This window comes from Anas platyrhynchos, chromosome 21 (assembly GCF_047663525.1).
Source record: "Anas platyrhynchos isolate ZD024472 breed Pekin duck chromosome 21, IASCAAS_PekinDuck_T2T, whole genome shotgun sequence".
In the NCBI taxonomy this organism is placed as follows: Eukaryota; Metazoa; Chordata; class Aves; order Anseriformes; family Anatidae; genus Anas; species Anas platyrhynchos.
Genome location: NC_092607.1, coordinates 7,186,228 through 7,207,029, shown reverse-complemented (window position 1 = coordinate 7,207,029; position 20,802 = coordinate 7,186,228). Strand labels below are relative to the sequence as shown.

The 20,802-nt window shown below is 51.8% G+C and overlaps 1 protein-coding gene across 2 annotated transcripts in view; it reads right to left on the bottom strand.

The window, feature by feature from the left end:
- The window catches only part of PPP1R16B (protein phosphatase 1 regulatory subunit 16B), a 67,087-nt gene extending 53,520 nt beyond the window's left edge, over window positions 1–13,567 (bottom strand). The window contains exons 1-2 of one of the 2 annotated variants that reach the window (XM_072026645.1): window positions 13,501–13,567; window positions 12,309–13,159 (exon numbers count right to left, since the gene is read on the bottom strand). The gene's annotated coding sequence lies outside the window, so the exon portion shown is untranslated. Of the gene's footprint in view, window positions 1–3,639; window positions 3,794–12,308; window positions 13,160–13,500 lie in introns of those variants that run through there. The other variant, XM_038166119.2, reaches the window with a different exon arrangement.
- Window positions 13,568–20,802: the final 7,235 nt, after the last annotated feature.

Below are 20,802 nucleotides of genomic sequence, written 5' to 3'. Positions count from 1 at the left end.
CGGGGCTCAGTTAACCACAGTATTTACACACTTCTGTGAGGCCTCGAAGGAGAAGGTCCATCAGAAGAACCGCGTTACTCTGGAAGCTGTACTTGCCCCTGCAAGGAGGTGACACCGAGTTCAGGCTCACACCGAGCAGCCCAGCAGGACCCGGCACAGCAGCAGGCTCTGGGCTGCTCACCTCCACCCCAGCCAGCAAAGCACCAGCATCACCTTAGAAATAATTCATTATTACTAGAAATATAGAAATATAAACATACAGAGACAGAAAAACATGTCGGGGAGCAAAAAGCAACAGGCTGCAAAGGAACATGCCCAAAGCAGGAGCACTTGGGCAAGACACAGGCAGTGCCGACGGGCAGCAGCGCCGGCAGCACGGTGCTGTCGGGATGAATGTGCGAGGGAGCACGTGGAGAGGAGCTGAGGAGAGACGAGCAGATTAACAGAAGACAACAGATTTCTAGTAAGATTGCGATAAGCCTCTTTAAACATCCCTGAAGGATGAGCCAGCTGGCAAGGCCGTCCTCCGAGGTGGTGTAACTCAACTCGGAGCCTTGCTAAAAGCGAGCAGCTGACCCCTTTCACACATCCCGGCTCGCTCCTGCAGCTCTTTAGGCAACGTGGCCGAACGTGCGGTGCCTGGATGCTTCTGCACCCGCCAGCAGCCTGCAATTACAGCCTCCCAGCAGAGAGGAAGCCAGCCCTGAACTATTTTCAATGAGCAAACAAGACGCGAGGTCGGGCTGATCGTTAGTGCCGGCGGAGCGCACCGTTCCCCCGGCCTGGCCAGGCAGCACAGAAGGCAACGCGCTGTGTGCGCGGGCTGATCCCGAGCCACGTCCCCAGCACGAGGCCGTGCCGCTGCCCCACGCGTGCCGGCAGGGCTGGGGGCAAAGGCACATCGCTCCTGGAAAGGGCTTTGCCAAAGCAGGGATGGTGAGGTGAAGAGGGGGGCCCCGCTATGGTGCTCTCGCCTCCTTCCAAAATTCAGCTCTGCCAGGCTAGGGGCAGAGCCGAGTCCCCTTCCTGGGGACACCACATCCCCGTGAGCAGTGCCCCCTTATGAGGAGGAAGAGGAGGGGAAGCAGGGGAAGGCAAGCTGCAACGTTACCATTCTGATGCTTTTTTAAGGGACGACACCTGCAAAACCTCCTGAAGCTGGAGTGGACCCCTCACAGGTACGGCTACGGGAAGAATTTGTCCTGTCCCTTTTCCAGCACCCCAACAAAAACCCACAAGTATGAGCAACCAGAGGGATCACCTGGAGCAGGGGAGGGCTTCAGAACGAAGAACAGCAGCAGCGGGTTTGTTTGATATCAGGCAAGATCTTCTCCGGCCAATTAGCTGGTGATACAATTTGCCCACTCGGGTCACTGAACCCCCATTTAGCAGCTCCGAACAAGCCGAACTGAGGCCAATCTTCCCCCTCCAGCAAAACGAGTGATTCAAAGTGCAGCTAATGACAGAGGGTCAGGAGGATCTGGCCGAGGATTTGGCCTGCTGCTTTGAGAGGGCCATTTATTGCCCAAAAAGAGACTGACCTCTTTCAAGCCAAAGAAGTTAATCCTGTGAAGACGAAGGACCTGAATTCCCTATCTTAATTCACAACCAACAGTGCCAGAGAGCTGCCAAACTTGAGGCAGATGCAGGTAAAAGCAAAAAAAGAAAAAAAAAAAAAAAAGAGAGAATCACACCCAAAATCAGGTTAAGGAAGGTCACAGTTAAACCCCCCTTCATCTCCAGAGAGCAAGAGACATTTTTAAGGATGGAAATCGGAAAGGACTAACGTCTCCTGAAGACTTTTTAGCACAAACCCTGCTTTTTCACTAATTTACATAAGACAAAAATGAGACATCCCCTCACCCACAAAGGCTTCATTATTTGTCAGCCTCAGACTCTGTAACCATTATTCCAGCAAACATTGGTTGATGTTTTTCTTCTTACTGGATGAAATGTGCCTAGAGGCAACAGGCATTTTATAAATTATTAAACCAAGGGAAAATGAGGTCCTAACAAAGTGGCTGCAGAAGCGATGCAGAAGCACCAAGGAGCCGGTACAATTGGTACCAGCACACTCACACAGGGTCATTTTTCCAGCACTGAAGGACTCAACAACAAGACATTGTCTGAAATGGGCAGCCTGCTCACACGAAAAAGAAAAAGTTGTATCTCAGTGCTTCATCACATCCAGCAGACATCAGAAGTTCAACACTTTAAAGCTTATTTTTGTTATGAAATCCCCATACGTGTCTTTCAGCTAGAAGGAAAATAAGCTTTTTAACCTCACAAGAGATCTCAGAAGATGAAGCAAAACCCACAAAAATAATGTAATGAGAGGACTTTCTAATGTAAGAAGAGTGTTTTCAGGATCACACAGAGTTTTTGAGCAAACCCTTAGCACAGAGGTGAAGCCAGGAAAGCATAAATGAAAAGGTGCTCTCCCTAGTCAGGATTTAGCACGTCTTTCACAAGAACAACACAACCCCTCCAGTTTCCTTTGGCTCCAGATTGGAAAGCCCGTCCTGCTTTCTGCCCGACGGGCACCGGGCCCCTCTCCATCAGGAGCAGGGCACCCGGCGGCAGCGGCCAGCTCGGGGCAGCCGAGCCGAGGCAGCCAGGGTCAAGGTGAGCACTAGGGCAGCCCCTGGGCCGCTCCTCCCCAGGCTCCCCGAGCTCTCTGGGAACACCAAGGGCTCAAACCGAGATCATCGGCTTCCAGGTTTGCGACCCTCGTGCTTTCCTCCACCATGGCGAGAAGCCACCTTCCCTTCTCCTCCCCTTAGCTTGAGTCACCCTCCTCCAGCAGAGTTAGCCCAGCGCAGGAAGGACCTTCCCACGATAAGGAAGCGGGGTTAGGAGCAAGAACTTCTTTTCTTGCCAGCAGAGCCAACCGAGAGCATCCCCAACGCCGCAACCCCGGCGCTGCGGAGTTTGGGCTGCGCTCAGCCCTGCTGCCGGTGCCTGAAGGAGCCGCTCCCCACGCGGGACCTTCAGCGCCTCACACGCAGCCCAGCTGCAGTCCCGGTGCCACTGCAGGAATTACGGCTGCTTATCTTTATGCTGCCTCAGGTCCGTCTCTTCCACAGCACGCTTATGCCAAAGGGGAGAGGGTTTCCAAAGGCAACCAGCAAAACCCCTCGGTGAAGCGAGGGAAGATTCCCCCCTTGGGTTCCTTGGGCTCCGGGCCATGACCCACGGCCCAAGGGTGTCCTCAAACACCAAACGCAGCCCTTGGCCAGGGGAGCAGAGTGCCTTAAGGACCTAATTCCGTCCTCAGCGCTCGATGTGTCCGAGATAAGGTCGGACACATTTATTGTGGGATTACCCGGGTGCCTTGAGCCACCGGGGGCGGGCAGCGGGCTGCATTATTTAAGCGGCTCTCACCAGCCCTGGCTAGGATTGCACAGGGCTGGAGTTACCGAAACTCCGTGATTGCAGCCACCCGGGAGAGGCGACAAGGACCCCGGGGGGAGGTGGTGGAAGGGGGGGGGGGGGGCACCCCCACGGCCCTCCCCTCTCCCAAACCCACCCTCCTCGGGCGACGAGCTCCGCAGGGGCTGTCTCGCCCCCGAAGGGGTCATCACCCCCGAAGCCCCTTCCCCGGCCCCCCCCTCTCCATCCCCGCTGCCCCGCACTCACCCGATGCGCAGCGGGGCCCGGCCGCCGAGCTCCCAGCGCCCCGGCTCCGGCTCCGGCTCCTCCGGCGGCGGCGGCTGCTCCGCCCCGAGGTGGGGCCGCGGCTTTCGGAGGCGCGGCCGCGGAGCTGGAGGCGGCGGGGGGGCCGTGTGGGGCCGTGCGGGGCTGCCCGGCCCTGCAGGTGGCCGCCCGAGCATCCTCCGCACCAGCCCCTCTCGCAGCATCCCCCGGGGATGCTCCGCAACGTCCCCGGGGGATGCTGCGGGAGGGGCCGCTGCGAGCGCTCGGCTGCGAGCCTGGGTGTGCGTGTGATAAATTTAATGACAAAAAATGGAAATCGACACATCCATCGCCTTTCTGTCGCAGCCACCGGCCGCGGCGAGGCTGCTGGCTGCGGCTCTAGGTGCGGGTTGGGCTCGCAGCGCGCTGAGCCGGAGTTGGAAGGTCTGGGGAGGAAATCCGGGTGAGCGGCCTCGCTGCCCTTTATTTTCAGCACACACAGCCGAGGCCGGTGGCAGGTTCCTGTTTGTCACAGAGCGGAGTAACAAACGGGGGAAGGGGGCTCTCGGGGAGCTTTTAGGGGAAACTGCGAGCCAGCCCCGACGCCACGCCGCGCTCACATCAAGCTTGCAAAACACGGCGATGCCGAAACCAAACGGCGTGCCCAAAGTATGCCTCATGCCCATTGCACAGGCCGACAAAGCGAGGCAGATAAGAGGCTTTGCCCGGAGCCCAAATCAGTCACCGAGGCTGGGAGCGCAGCCAGGAAGCTCCAGGGAGCTCACACTCACCTCACAGGGCTGGGGAGCACCGCCGAGGGGATGCTTCACGCTGCTGTCAGATCCTGCCTCCGTGCTTGTCCCAGGGTGAGATAGGTTTCGGTAGGGTTGGAGGATTAATCACCTCCCGCCCCGTTTCCTTTTGGGAAAAGGCCTCCACACAGGCTCCGGATAACAGCAGCGGGGAGGCAGCGCTGACCATCGAGCTGTGGGATTTCCTTACAATGTTCTTGCTCTACAAAGAGCTGTTGGCTGGGGTCACAAATTGCTCCTTTGAACTGGAAGTGCTTAGGGGTAACAAACCTGGATCTTTGCAGTTGTACCTGGGTGTGAAAGGGCATCCATAGCATGAAAGCCTTTAAGGTGGGAGTCTCCTCCGGTGTGTCTCAGGACATCTATCCAGAACTCACGTACAGCACAGCAGAAATGGGTTTCAAGAGTCACCAAGTGCCTTAACTTGTCTTACTGATGGATTTATAAATGATCAGGTCTGGAAAACAAAGCTGATGAGAAGGAATTACGGCCACGTCCTCCTCCTGACTGGATCCACAAAGGTGTGGGTTGGGGATGGAAGAAATAAGAAAAAGTTTAGCCAAGGTAAAGGTTAGTTACAGAGCTGGGACCAGACTCAGATCCTCACCAGCCAGAGGCCTCAGCGGCCCCGAGGCTCCCAGGGAGGCTCTCCAAACCTGACAGCTGCAGCCCTAGCCCAGGGCGCAGGAGAGCCAAGCGACTTAGGATCGTCCTCTGAAGTCCATAATTTAGTTTGTTTATTGAAGAAGTGTTATAAGCACAGCTGCTTTCTGAGGCACGTATGGTAATGAGGGGGGGAACCATATAAATAAACTGGCTCCGTGCCAGAGCAGTGAGTCAGCGCGGAGAGCTGAAATGCATCCGAACAGTTACAGGAGCAAAAAAAAAAAAAAAATAAGGCTCGCTTTCTGTTCAGGCTGGGGTATGAGCATTGCAAGCAGGACAAGAAGCCAGCTCCCACCTCTGCAGGCCCTCGCCGTGCCCAGAGCCCAGCAACGGAGAAGGTGGAGAGCTCCAGGGCCGAGGGAGGACCCGCAGGCATCTGCATGTCCTCCTCCTTGCTGGCAGATCAAAGCTCTCGATTCAGTTGCCAACTCAAAGATTTGGAGATAGAATAGAAATACAGCTTGTTTGTTTTCTAATGCAGTCAAAATTCCCTGGTCAGGTTTTCATGGTTTTCTTTGGTACAAATTATTAAAAGAATAATAATAAAAATAAAAAGAATGCAAAGATTTAGGTTTAAAACAAACAAACAAACAAAAGCTATTTCAAACCTAAAGTTCCACAAAAAGCACTCCTAAAGCATGCAGCATGTTCAAGGACCCGGTTCCTAGCATCTCTTTCCTCATCCAGACTTCAATGCAATTTCACAGCTAGTTTTGGTCCCTCGGGTTCCTTTCTTTAAGATCACTCTTTGCTGGAAAAATTTAACCTGGGTCTAAGAAGAGGATTTTTCTCGGGTGTTTTCCCAACAAGCAAGTTACTCAGCGTGCAGACCAGGCGCTGACAACCAACTCAGTCTTCCAGAGAATAAAAAACAAGTGGGAAGCTGCAGCGATTGCGGCAGCTCATGCACACAGAAGGAGCTGCCAGTCTTGTGCTGGGGATAAAAATGCAGAAGTGAGGGGATGGCAGAAACCAAGTCCCTGCTCTTCATGTGTACAGGGCTCGTGTGCTTGGCATCCCTGCATCGTATGTGTGTGGGGAAATCTCGTCTCAGCAGGGACCAGCCGGCACCAGCTGAGTGCCCTGGGAGCCACACAGGTCACCCCGTGCAGCAGCCGAACCCACTGCCTTGTTTTCCCTCTCCTCTTCATTTCATGCTTCCAAAGATTTCTTTTCAGGTTCTCATGATGTATGTTCTTCCAGCTGATGGTAAGATTTCTTTTTTTAAAGGCCTCAAATGGCCCTGAGCAGCCCCTGTCTGTGCTGAAACCTGCCCCAAATGAGCACAAGCCTCTACGAAGCACGGGAGCAGCCCAGGCTCCAGCATCTGCTCTGCTGGGCAAGGCTCACAGGAGACATTTGGCAGCACCACCAGGGCTGGGGGAAGAAACGAGCCACGAGATAAGAACTGAAGGCACATGTTGGTCATGGCAATGGGCTGCTTTGAGCACTGGGGCTGGCCCAGGGCAAGAGGTGAAGTGAGCTAGGCAGGGGCACAGAGGGGTGGGAGAGATAGGGACAGAAAAGGGGGATGAAGGGGGAAATCTTGCAGGTTTAACAATGAGGATAAGAGGCTCTGAACACAAATGGTGGGAGGAAATGAGCAGTGCAAGGGGAGGAGTGACCTGGCTGTGGGGCCTGGCTTGTTGAGGAGGAAGCTGCCAGGGACAAGACAAGGAGACGGGGCTGAGATGGGTGCTGTTGTGGTGAGACCACGGCTGAGAGAAGGGTGCCCCAGCACGAGCACTGGTATTGGTAATTCACTGTGAAAAATAAACTCATTCAGGGGCTTGGGAAGTGCTGAAGTTATGGGAAGGCTCTCAGTGCCTTGCAGATAGTTACATGGCATAACCAGGGCGCGACTGGAAAAGGAGAGCTGGAGGAAGGAAATCAGCAGCGAGGAGGCAGGAGGGCACCCAGGGAAGGCTGAAAGTGGCAGCAGAACCATGGGACTAAAGAGGCAGAGGGGCAGATCGGCTGCCTGGCACCCGTTCCTCCTCCTCCCTGTGGGCATGGAGGCCAGCTCACCACAGGTAACGCGTGTCACACCAGCTCCAGCAGCAACACAGCATTAACATCCAGGCCTTACCCAGGGGAAGGACCATTTGTAGGCACAAAACCAGGAGTAGGCTTAGAGCAAACCTCTCCAAAAGCTGGAGAGAGCCAGGGCCAGGCTGACCTGTGCACGTACTGCAAGAGTTCACACCCTTGGCAAGAAAGAAACATTGCAGACCGATGGGCAGAGATCCATGGCCTGCAGGGTTCCTGGTTAAAGTCCCTGTGGTCAGGAGCTGGCCACCTGCCCGGTGCCGAGCGTGAAGCTGAGCTCTCCTTTCTATCCCCATGCTCCTCTCCACCCTCGGGTGCCTCGCCTGGGGCACTGGGTGCTCAGCTCCCAGTGCAGGGCTGCCGAGCGCCCAGCACTGACACCTGGGGCTGGTTTCCACCTCCCAACACTGCACCAGAGTCGAGTCCACCTCAAGCACCAGCCCTTAGCAATCGTGGCTTTAATCCGCTAATTAATCCCTACGTCTTTGCTAATGCCCGAGTCCCCTGTGCAGCCTCTGTCCTGCATGGGGCAAGCGCTGTCCCAGGCGGTTTCTGGGGGAAGCCCACCTGGACAACACTGCTGCGGTCTTCTTCTGCCTCCAGTGTGGTTTGTGGGCTGAAAACCTCTTATGCTATCACAGCTCTGCATCTTACTCCTCTCCTCCAATCCCCGAACCGCAGTTAATGCCTGTTACTTACCTTCTTCACAGCAGGGTGGGGAGATTAATTAGAAAGATTGTCTCAAGGTGCAAACTTTGCATCTGGCTGGAAATTTTGAAGGTCAGAAGTAAGCTGGTCTAACCCAGTGTTTGCAAGCCTCCGAGAAACTCTGATGGAAAGACTTTATGGGCCAGACACAACTTAGAGTCAAGACACAAGGGCATGGCACGCTCCTGGTGCCACACGAACTCGCTGTGCTAACATTAGCGCAGGTGCTGCCATTGGAGAATTTGAAATGACAGCTCAAAGCCACCCTCCTGTGCCAAAAGGGCTTTGAATCAGAAGCAAGAGCTTCTGGCTACCTGAAAACAGACACCCCTGGGCAGCCCAAGGGTCAGTGCTGAAGAGTTTTTGTATGAGAAGTTGGTCAAAGCAAGGCACTCCCAAAGCACCACCTGGATGCTGGAACTTAATGAAGGGTGGCTTTGCTTTTAGATAACACAACGTTATTTTATTTTCAGCTATGCCCACTCCCCTCCTGTAACTAAAATAAGCCATTGCCGTGGGTAATGGTCTTGAATTTTAGAGAAAGACTGGCACGGAAAGCCAGCAGAGAAGTGGCTCCATCCATGCCTCGCAAAGAGCAGAGCCTGCCCCACAGGAGCGAGGTGGGAGCCACCAGGAGGCTGCAGCTCAGCCCCTACCCTTCCCCTTCCTTCTAGGCCAATGGCTCAAGCTGGATCAAGACCTGTCCTCAGAGGCAAGCAGGTTAGTCACAGCAGTCGTGCCCATAATTTGCTTTGATATTTCCTACCCTACCATTAAAAGCCCTTCTACCTTCAGCTGGACACCTATCGATTGGCAATTTATGACATTATCTCCGTGCACTGCACTAGAAACTCATCAGTGCTTTGTTCTCATCCGCGAGCTTTCTCCCCAGAATAAGCAAATACTGTCCGATAAGCTGGTTTGCACAGCGCATGGAGTGTTTAGCCATAAAATCCCCTGTGGCATTCAGGTATTTAACAAGCTGAAGTGTTTAAGGGTGTGTCTGACATTTGTTTAATATACAATTATTTAATGTATTATAAATCCAATCTGAAAGAAACTTGGCCTCGCAACCTTTGGGAACAGAAAAAACGCAAAGGGGGTTCCTGAATCCCAAACCCTTGTTTTTTGTGGGCATTTTTATCCTGGAGGCCCTCAGATGAAGCAGCCCTGCCATGTCCCCACCTGCTGTTTGAGGAGCTTCACCTTCCAGGTGCCAGGTGAGGCTTTTCCATGGAGCTGTCTCTGCTGCCACACTCAGGTCCCTCTCCTCTCCCAGGAGCATCCCCACACTGCTCTCACCCTAGAGCAGAGCCCCAGGAGGAGATTTCCTCCTGACTCTGAGCCCATCCTTACATCAAGGCACCGATGGCTCTGCCTGGACAGTCTGGCTCAGACACACAGAGCTCATCAGCTCCTGACCACAGGAGAGGAGCCCACGGAGAATTTCAGCACTGCAGCCCCCACCCAGACCCAAGCAGCCCTCACCAGCCCACCAGGAAACAGAGATGCCACAGGCCATGCATCTTTAATGCTGCTGCTCGGTGGAGCACACATCTGATAGCCGGAGGCATAAAAGCCTCGCCAGGAGCAGGCGTGTCAGAAGTCTTTGTCCATCTTTTAGGGCCAGATCTGGTTTCTGCAGTTAATGAAAGTCACCCCAGTAGTTTTTGCAGGATTTGAATCAGGGCCTGAGCAGCCTCATGCAAGAAAGCTACAGCCAGGACACAGCGCTGCGAGAACCAGGGAGCAGGTCACAGGGATGTAAATGCCTGCTCCATGCTTATGACTTTCTCCTTCCTAAAAACGGTGGCCTTACCCCTCAGGTGCACTGACAGTTTTACATAAGCAGCAAAGAGCCAGTACGTGGATGGCTGTTGCAACATAAGAGGCACTCCTGCCACCAGCTCCGGGTTTATTCTGCAGCAGCCCAGACTTTCCCCACTCACTGAGCTTTCAGCAAAAGCAGAAAGTTATCTCCTTTCTCACTGCATTCAGCAAACAGCCTAGATACAGCTCTACAATTACTACAGGTCTAGTGTTTTTCCCCCCTAAATTGTTTCCATATGTAATCCAGTTAACTAGGTTCGTAATGATATAGAGGAAAGGAAAGGCCATCTTTTCGTTCACATTCCAATGAGTAAACAAAGCCAAAAAACAGCTGTAACAAGAAAAAGTGCTAATGACAACACACACCACACTATAGTAGTTACAATAAGAAAAAAAAAAATGTTTCTAATCAATACTAATTGGAAGTTTCCTACTTTGAGAGCTTGTTAAGCATCTGTCTCCCCGTTGTACCAGCTAGTCTGATAGCAGGCAAGGCTCTCCTGCTGTTTGCCAAATTCATCCTTCTGTCTAATCATATTTCACAAGAAAGATAAATAGCAAAAGAAAAGGAAAAAAAAGAGAACAAGATGGCTCTTTCTCAGGTGAGGTTGTTCACATATCCCTCATTTTCATAAGAAAAAAACCTCTTACTCTCGAGTTCTAACCAGGAGACTTGCTGAATAACCTGGAAGGGCTTCACATGTTCACTGATGCTCTGCATCTCCTCTTTCCTGCAGGGAACTACCACTGCTCGACTAACAACGATGGGGTTTAATCATGCAGTTATCCGGCTGCTATAAAGGTGACTGCACACATGAAAACTCACACCACCAGGGATGAATTCATTAAAAATGAGCCTCTGCCACTGATGTTACATAAGCATCTGCAACATATGAATGCCTATTTCATTCTGAAAGCATTAGAGGTGTTGACTCATTAGCAAGGAGATGAACAGAGGTACTGAACTGTTCAGCTTCCCAGGAAAATACGAGGGCAGAAGGGAAGTCAGCTTTACAGAAATACAAAAGACTTTGGGTAAGTTATCACAAAGCACGTGAGATGCTTCTGGATTTTGATAACTGCTTTGCACGTAAGTTCTCTTTTAATTCCACCCACAGACAAAAGAATAAAAGCCCAGTTTTAGAAACAAGTCACCCCCTAAACTCCCAGTGCAGAATCCTAACCAAGTCACCGCTGTGATGACTCAGTGCACGTTGCCAGCAGGACTTCAACTTGAGATGTGCAGCACTGAAGGCAAGGGGGTGTCTTCCCACCCCTGCAAGCCTGACCCAACCACACAACCAGGGTTTTTAACAGGGGTTGTGCTGGAAAGGAAGGCTAAAAGGGGGATTTGCAATGCTTAACCTGAGTAGCCTTAATTTCTCAAGGAGTCATAATGTTTTCGTATTACCACACCCAAGAAATATAAAACTCTGCAGCTTCTCCACATTGAGGGAGTTCAGGAAGACTTTGGCACTCCAGCCTCTCCCACTAACTTACAGCAGGCTGTAAGGTGCACACAGAGCTCCTCCATCTGTTAAGATGCTTTGACATCAGCGTTTAATTATTTCCAAGGGGGTTCTTGCAGGAGCTGAAGCCTGAGACATTGGTCTGCCTCATGCTGACAGACCTCTACATCCAGCTTGGACAAAGGCTCTCAAAAAAAAAAAACCAAACAAAACAAACAACAACAACAAAAAACAGCCCCTCAAGCTCCCAAAGTGTGTCGATTTAGCTACCTAGCTCTTCCTCAGAAGCCCTTGCTCAGCATTTCAGGGCTCTATCACAGAGCACAAAATAGTACAGCTAAGCTTCTTTGGTAAGGTCTTAAATTTTCTTGATAATGGTGTTTTAGAGGCACATGGAAAGGTTGAAAGGCATCAGCGAAGCCACCAGAAATATGTAAGTCTGGCAGCTGTAGCAACTGCTCTCAGCAGAAGTGATTTTCCTTGCCATGCTTTAAATCACACTCCAAGAAAAAGCAGTGATATGTGGGCTAGGGGAATCTGATGTTAAAATACTGGTACCTTGCATCAACCCCATCCCTGACCATAAAGTCATCCCCGTAAGCACCAGGACTGTGGTGGGAGGTGTGCTGCTATCCATTAGGAGGTATAGCAAGGGGTATGGGAGAAATCCCACCGTGTCTTTTCTCTAATTCCAGCAGGCAGCTCTCAGCCCCTTTCTAAAGATGAAAGCTGAAGTTAATGGGACAAAAACACAGAGCAGCACTGAATGAGAAATGCCAGTGCTGTTTCCTCCGGCTATCACGCATCAATGGCACTCCACACTGTGGCCTGAGGGAGGCCTCAGCTGGGAGACCCAGCACAAAGACAAACGAGAGCTCTTGCCAATGTTACAACAAGAAGGGCAGAAGGTGCCTGGAGGTGCAGGAGCAGCACAGGGAGCAAGCCAAGAGCTCAGGTGAGGACCCACGAGCAGTACATAACCCCTGGGACACAGCCTTATTTATACCCTGATCGTTTCAACCCTGTGCTCCAGGAAACCTATTTGCTGTGAATTTAAAAACAACCCAGAAGTCCACCCCTCAAGGCTCTGAGTGCCCCAGCACTGCCCAGAACAATAATCAAGTCTCAGCAGCCTTACCTCCGCAACAGCTCTGGCTACACCTCTCCGTCTCTTCTTTCCCATGGGTGTCATTTGCTTTCAATCCTTTCAAAGTCCAAGGCCTTTCTGTACTGTGCTGAGAAGGTCACTAAACCAGATTTGTGATTTGAAGTGCTAGCCCCTTCTGTGCCTCTTCATCCAGGGTCAGGGCACACTGCACCTCCAGGGAGTGACGTAGGGCACCATAAGCCTCTGACCAGACACCTCGCTCTCAGTGTGTCTTAAAAAACACAGCCAGACGCATCCGTGTAGATCAAGCCAGCATCCAAACCACAAGCCAATGCCAGCAGAAGGAAAAAAAATGCTTGAATAGTTCATTTGTGTCCTCTCCAGCATCACCCTTCACGTGCACTCATGCAAGACGACAGCCCCTTTCCTCTGGCAGCATCCACAGGGCCAATGTGGCCGCTGCCAAGCTGGAGCTCAGCCAGTCCCTGCAGGTCCACAGAGCTGAGGGGTCGCTCCTCGGCCTCACTCACACCTGGCTGAGCTCCTCCAGCCCCAGCACCTTGCCCCAGCCTCCACACAGCCCCAGCACCGCTCGCAGAATGGACCCAGGCCGGCCTGTGCCACCTGGCACCAGCCCTCGAGCAGCCACACACCGCTGTGGAGGGGACGTTCGTTGTGGGAGGCCCACCAGGCCTCAGAGCTGCTGTCCGTGCTGCCACGGACACTTCAAAGCACAGGAGAAAGCAGAGCTGCAGCAGTTTTTTAGTTTTTCTTCCATTTATCCTCCCCGACCACCCCCAGCGTTCAGCCCAGACTCACACAGCTACACCACAGCAGGGTTCACAGGGCAAAAGTTAACAGCAACAGCACCAGGAGGAGCACTGCAAATATATATATATTTTTAATTACCTAATGTGAGCCTCTTCCAAGCAAGGCAGAGGTAGGCTGCAGCCACAAGAATCCCACAGCTCTGTGAGGCCAGAGACCACAAATGGGGACACTGCTTAGTCAAAGCACCTTCTGAGCCCCACGCTGGGGCAGCTGCTGGTCCCACAAGGCTTACCCCAAGCAAAGAACTAGCGCAGGAGTCTAACAGGAGCAAGAGCACCTGTTAACACCCAGCTGGGTACTGTGCCACACAGCAACCCCAACACAGAAGGAAAGCAGCACCTGACAAATAGGACCCATAGCATCCCACATGCAGCCCACCTCCTACACCCACCTCCCTAGAAGTAGACTTCAGTGAGTGAAATCCAGCAAACACAGAGCTTCTGGAACCCCAGATCAGCACCAAAGCCCTATAAAGTAATACACATTACCTAGCAGAAGCCCCCAGCACACCCTCCCCTTTTCCCCACCTAAAACCCCCAGCCCAAGGGCAGCCAGGCACAGCTGGGCAGCATCCCCTCCACTCTGCAAGGATTAGCAATGCTCCAATCAAGCTGACCATCTAATTACTGTCGTTACCAAGCAAGGTGGAGGGCTGAGTGGTTCCTGCTGCCATGCTCAATTGCAGGTGATTAGTTAAGTTGTAGGATTTTTTCCCCCTCCTTCTTCTGTGGAAAATTCAATTTGCCTTAAGGCAGTCTCAAGAGCTGATACCGAACTAATCCCTCAGCAGCCCAGGCCTGACCTGCTGCAAATTTCTGTGTCTATCAATAGTGCAAAACCACATTCCTCTCCTGAACAATACAATGGCACAAGGATCCACTTACCTTCAAGCCCTGCTTAAAACCTGTGTTGCAGAGCACTTTATATAATCACGAATCAAAAGTCAAATCCATGTGAACCAGCAGGTGAAAATGCATTTTGCTTGTTTGGCAAGCCCTAAAAAGCATTGTTAAATATTTTCTATAGTCCTTTCTTTAAAGGCTTACAGTCTTTCCTTCTCCTCCCTTCCCTGCTATGGGCTTAAATCCTTCCTGCTCAGCAAACATTAATTTTCCTTTGTCCCAAAGCGCTAAAATTGACATCTCTGTTACTCCTACCTCCTCACTTCCCCATACAACTAATTGACCATTACTGCTAATAATGTCAGCAGAGATCTGGGAGGGATGCTTAGTGCTGAAGTACTACTAAGGGAGTACTGCAGGCAAAAATAAGTGCGTGTTTCTCCTTTCAGCCCTGCAGAAACAGCTAGCTGAAGTACACTCTCCTCCCCCTGCATTCAGAAGTTTAAACAAATAATTCGGAGGTCAAGTTTGAGATCACAAGTTATTTCAACACCCTCTTGACGACTCCCTGGTCAGATGTATCCTCCCAAGGGTGAAATGTGAGTGTAAGAGCAGCCTTTTCCCCTGGCTGGGCTGATAAAGGGGTATCGCTGTGGGTAGAGGGAATGGGTGTGAACGTATTTGCACCAAAACCTGGGGGTTGTGGCTGTGCCCCGAGGCAGACCAGCAACCTGAGGACAAGGGTGAAGCACACGGCGTTGGAGTGCAGGTGAAGCAAGCTCCAGTCACCTAGCTCTGCTCCTGCTGAAGCCATCAACACTGAACTGCCTTCACAAGAAGCTAAAAGCTGCCAGGCTGAAGGACTGGACAGGACAGCAGAGGACGTGCTGCACAGGAGACAGCGGGGTGCCTACCAGGGATGCCGGCATGTCGAACCTCGTGGGATGCATCAGAGCAGTGCAGGGATGGGCACAGCGCTGTGCTTGCTTCACCCTGGGGCATGAGGATACCCCTGTGCTGTAGGGGTGTGCATTACAAAGGTGCAGCAGCATGCCCTGACAGCAAAGGGTCTGCACCGCCACGCTTGGTGCTGACACGCACGTACCTGGAGGCACGTGGAAACGTCTCCCTGCACGCAGGCTCGCAGGTTTCACAAGCACCCGCTGAAACGGTGCAGGTGCATCAGCTATGAGCTATTCCAAAACCAAGCCTCCAACGCTGATTCAAAGCTTGGCAGAGCAGGGCTGAGTTAAAAGCCAGGTGCTGTGGTCACAGCGGGGAGCAGGGGCTGGGCAGCGCAGGCCCACGAGCAGCACAACCCTGTTCAGCCCCAGCTGTCAGGCACCATCTCTAGAGGCTGGATAGGACAGCGGGGTGGTTGGTAGTTCTGCATGCATTTGCTGCTTCCAGAAAATGGCTGGTAGACATACGTTAGGCAAAAATGGGAGATAGAAATTAAAAGATGAGGATTTCCAGAGAGCTCTTTTCACTCTGGGTATACCATGGGATGGCACTGGGAAGAGGAAAAGGGAGGGCTCCAGGGGACATCTCGCTGCACCCTGATCCTGGCTGGGAAAGGGGAGAACAGAGGAAGGGTCACCAGGACTCGCTCCCCATCTCTGAAGCAAAGCACTCTGCATTTTTTGTCCTGCTTCAATCCTACATGCTAACAGCTCGAACTTCTTTTTCCAAAAGCTAAACTGTTAAAAAATCTTTTGGTTTAGTCCTGTGAGGAAGCTCTCTTTTCTCTGGAGAGATTATTCTATCTTTATGCTCGGTAGGGAAGAAACTTAAACATGATCATATTAATTATGGTTCCTCGTTTAACATAAAGCTATAATCAAATGACTTATACGTCTAAACAGTTGTGGCAGTGGTATTAAGAAATTATGACATTAAAGGCTTACACTTACATTCAAAATGTTCAAATTATACATCTCGGAAGAAGCTGATGCCACATTTAGAGAATTACAAGCTTTTTATTTTCAAGTACAAACACGAATCTGAAGGAGCAAAACACTTTCAAAATAAACATATTTTCAACTTAATTTCAAGAAATCCTTAGGATGTTAATCAAACAAAACTAGATTTATTTATATTTTTTTGCCTAGATTTGAAACACAGCACCTTCTTTAAAAAGAAAGGGACACCCTGGCAAAAACCTGCTGAGGACATGAAGTCTGCAGAGCAGGAACTACCAAAATTGTCACGTTTGGCAGGACTTCATTCACTCGGCTTCTGCCAGCCTGACGGGGACTTCTGGTGTCTGTGGCCCCAGAGGAGCCGGCCTCGGGTCCGAAGAACGACTTCCTGAGCCAGAAAACCCTGGAGCACTTCTGTCCACATTTCAGGAAAGGACTTCCTTCAATTCAGGAGCTGGGGCAGCTCAAACACCCTCCTACAAAGAATAAAAATAGAAAGCGGTCAGCCTGTCTTCTGCTGAGAACAAGGCCTGGGAGGGTCTTTCTGTGGAAAATACTGAAATCGGAACAGTGGGATTTTTTTTTTTTTTTTTTTTTTGGGGGGGGGGGTTAATGTTGTGCTAGGTCTTTATGTGTGTATGGTTTTGGGGGGGTATTTTTTTTTCTTTCTTAATCTCCACTTCTTGCAGCATAGAGACCGTCACGTTTGACCCAGGTCTGCTTCCCACAGGGCCCTGCATCAGCGCTGCCGATGGGCTGTGCAGCTGGGTAGGGGAGAGAACTGAAAGCCAGAGGTCTGCTTGTTATAGGGACAGCACACAGAGCCGCCCCACAGCTGACATGGGGACAGCACACCAAGACATCCCACAAAGCCCAGGCTAGCAGCAAAACCTGCTCTGGCCCCACCTCTCAGGTCTTTGATACCCTATAAAAACACACCTTCCTGAGGGCTGGCTCCTGCTGAGATGGGGTTTGTTTGCAGAATCTGCCATTCATAGCTCATTGGATTTGTAATCAAAGACCCATTTCAGGCCTGCGTAAGGCACATGGCACAACCAGGGCTTGCATTTGTATTTCAGATCCCAGCACGCAAAATAGCTGAGGAGATTGAAGGGTGATATAATACTGTAAGTGCATTTTGAGTTGTGTAAACACACTTCAGGGTTTTAGAGCTCCTGGGAATTGCCTTGTCTGGTGCCTGGAGAATCTGTTGTGTTGTGAAGAAACAGCGTTCACGGGGAACTTTAAACTGCACTTGAGAGAAGGAGCTGAGAGGTAGCAATCGTGAACATGAGCTGTCTCCTCCAGGTTTGAGCATTGTCCCCAAGCCATCATGGACAGCAGGATGCTGGGGACAGGGGCCTGGACATGGCCCAGAGAGGTGATGGGTGGTGGGTATCTCCCGACACCTGCAGCTGTAGATCCTGTGTGGTGGACATCTACTGACTGCTGCAGGTGCAACTCTGCAGCTTGAACACAGCACAGAAGCTCTGCAACGTCTTAATTCTTTTATTCATAGAAAAACACCACAAATTCCCATAAAAGCCAACTGCTTCCTTGCATCTTACCTCTCCACCCACTGGCAGTGCAATGCCATCAGCTGCTCCCACCTGAGCTTGAGCTCTCGCCGTGCCTGCTGCTCCCCTGGCAGGCTGTGGTCGCAGGGAAGGGCAGGTGTTGGGCACAAGTTGTCATCCTGGGGACAGCCCCTGGCAGCACACAACTGTCTTCCCCGGGAGATGGAGAGCCCCATCTCTGCCAGGCTGCAGTGTGCTGTGGGCAGCCAGGCTCAGCTCTTCCCGGCTGGAGCTGGATATCAAAGGCCTGCTGCAAACAACATCAGCGAGAGCATAAACAAAGCCAAAGCAGAGGTCACAGCGGCTCCACAACCAGAAGTCACCAGCGCCTAACAAAGGATAAAAGCAAACCAGGAGCCCCCAGCCCCCAGTTCCTTCCATCTGCGCCGCCCAAGGTGTCCATGGCTGGGGATATCAAAGCTTTCCTCCCCGTTGTTCCTTCCGCAGCCAGGACAGCCCGTGGCCCTCTGCCACCACAGAGCTGGATGAAAGCAGGCCGGTGCCTTTGTGTCTGCTCTGCAGTTCCTGGCATCACGAGACTGCAGAAAAGCCCCTGTGTGGAGAATGGGGCATGGACCATGGTGTGGGGCTACCACAGCAGCATCTCAGTAGGCTCCGACGTGCTCACAGCCCAGCTCATGGTGCCTCCAAAGCAGATGCTCATGGCAGCACATGGTGCTGCTACTCCAAAACCCACTGCCTTGCAGAGCTCTGTGGTTTGTGTTCCTCAACCTGCCCTTTCTGACGGGTGGACAAGGGCAGAGCCCTGCGGTGGTGATGCTCTTCTCCCTCAACATCTCCCAGGGTCCACCACCAGGTCCAGGCCGCAGCTTTATGTCCATTAGGGTAAACTGTCAGAGCCTGGAGCGGAGCTATTTTCCCTCGACAGCTTTTACGTTGCCTTGTCTGTATGGAGAATTTGGCCAGATCACAGCGACTGGCAGAAAAGTCAAATGCCAACAGCCAGGAGGGGCACGTGTGTCCCCATCCTACAGCAGCCTGCCCTGCTCCAGCCACCAGCCCTGGAGCTCGCCCCAACACCACAGCACAAGCAGAAAGTCACAGTCAAATGAGGAACTCCAAACTGTTTGCCATTACCAGACAAAGCTAGGTCTGCCATGCAAGGACTATCTTTCAGGGAGATTTGTATCCTAAATGGGGCTTTTCATGAGAAATCCACTTAGTATTCCTCTAAAATTCCAGGAGGGTGAAATCCCCCACTCCCTCATCTCATTAAAGATGAAGGAATGCCAGGTATGTGGCAGGAATCTGGGGTGAGAGGAGGAGTGGGGTATATTTTAACCAAGCTGCAGCACGGAAAAAGAAATTATAGTGATCTAAGGACCGGGGTTTGAAACATTTCCCAGCGCTGAGCAGCAGTGCCAGCCAGGAGCATCCTGCTAATGCACAACGCTTAACCCAGGGGACGTAAAACTCAGTTTAAAGATGACAGGAAAAAACCCAACCCTGCCACATTCAGGAACCAGAGCTGCTTTTCCTAATACTTGACAAGCTGTGCAAGGTATTATGCAAGCAGCTTACCAAGAGCTCACAGCCAGCGCTAGCAGATGGCATCTACCTGGTAACAGCCCTCCTGGCCTCCCGTAAAAACCCGAGGCGGATCCCAGGGGCACGCTACTGTGGGTACATCCGAGGGAACAGCTGGGGACATTTTAAGGGTATTTTGCCTCCGGAGAGCTGGCAGCAGGTTATAAAATCGAGGAGTAAACAAAGTTATTTCTAGAGTTGTGCAGAGGAGCCCTGCGAGTGCCTGCCAGCCCCCAGGGCAGGCCCTGCGGGGCTGGTTCTCCCCTGACGTGGCTGGGCTGCCACTCGGACCACAGAAACCAGCGTGAGTCAGGCTCGTGCTCCTTATTTATTACCCTTCTCCTTTGAAGAGAGCGAGAACACCCCAAAGAACAAAATCTCCACGTCAAACTCTTTCGGGGAAAGATGTGGCTGTCCAAAAACCGCTGTTACAGACTGGACCTGGCCTCCCAGCCAGCCTCAGAAGAGGCAGCGAGCCCTCGGCCTCCCCTCTCTGTCAGGACAACCTCCCCTGCGAGGTTGGGCCCGGAGGATTCAGCAGGAAGAGGTGCAGAAAGAGGGAGATAATTTAGAGAGGTGGGAAATCAGCCTCAGCCAGCAGCCTCCGGCCCCCCTTCTGAGCACGGGGGCACAGGACAGCCCATACACAGCAGCCCCACGTGCCACCACAGCAGCTCCAAGGCTTTTGGGGCTGCAGATCACCAGCGTCCTCCTGAACTTCTCGCACCCAGAGGTCCACAAGGCTCCCTTGCCTGAGGGAGGCACCCGACACACCGCCGCCTTCCTGATGGCAGCCAGAGGCCCAAACCTCATTGCTCCCAAGCAGTTTGATGCATTTTGAACCCTAAAACCTGAGTGATAGGGCTCCAGTTTAAAGGCCGCCTGCTCTGTTACCCCAGCGCATGTCCTCCGAATGCAAAGAGCTCAGATGCTTTCCAAAGGTCTCTCTCCTCTGGAATATATGTCACCTAGGTTTGAATAAAGCCATATTTTTTACCCGAATATTGTAAAGTCCAGTCAGACTTGCCACAACTGTAGCCCAGAGGATCCTTTGGGGATGAGCTTCCTCTTGATTTAACAGCCTGATTTCACAGCTCTTGGAAATGCAGGAACCCAGATGCCTACAAGGAAGCCCATTGGCAACAAAAAAGATGTTTTCCCCACCAGCACGTCACTTTTATTTCCTGACAGGTAAAGGGAGAAGCTGCTTTGTACTTTACCTCCCTATTGAAATAAATTAATAGGCAAAGAAATCCTGTCCTGCCTAAAACCAGGAATTTTAAGAGCATAAAAGCTTCTGAGTCAGCCCATAAATCCGGCTTGTTCCATATTCTGACAGTGATCAGTAGCAATTGCTTAAGAATAAAAGAATATATAGAGAGTGATTCTTACCCCACTGCCTGCCTCACCCGGCTTCAGGCAATGGGCGGTTGGAAGACCTTCCACCTGGCCTAAATGTGCATTAAATGAGCACAGCCCCATTCCCCACAGCCCCATTTCCAGCCTTCCCACCACTCTTACAGTCTTCTGCAGTTTTGCACCGCGTGAAAAGTCTCTGCCAGCATGCCTCCCAGGTTAATTCTGCTGTTACAGATGCTGAGACAGAGAACCAAGGTCGAAGCAAACGAGCACAAACTGGCTTGTCAGGAGTAAATAGAGATGAAAATTAATGCACGTCTCCTGGCTCCTGATGTAGCGCTATCATTATGGTCTTTACTGCATTATGAAATTGCAAGCAAAAAGAAAAAAAAAAAAGATCCCTATGGATGGAGAAAACCCAATACAATTAAAATCAAACAAACAA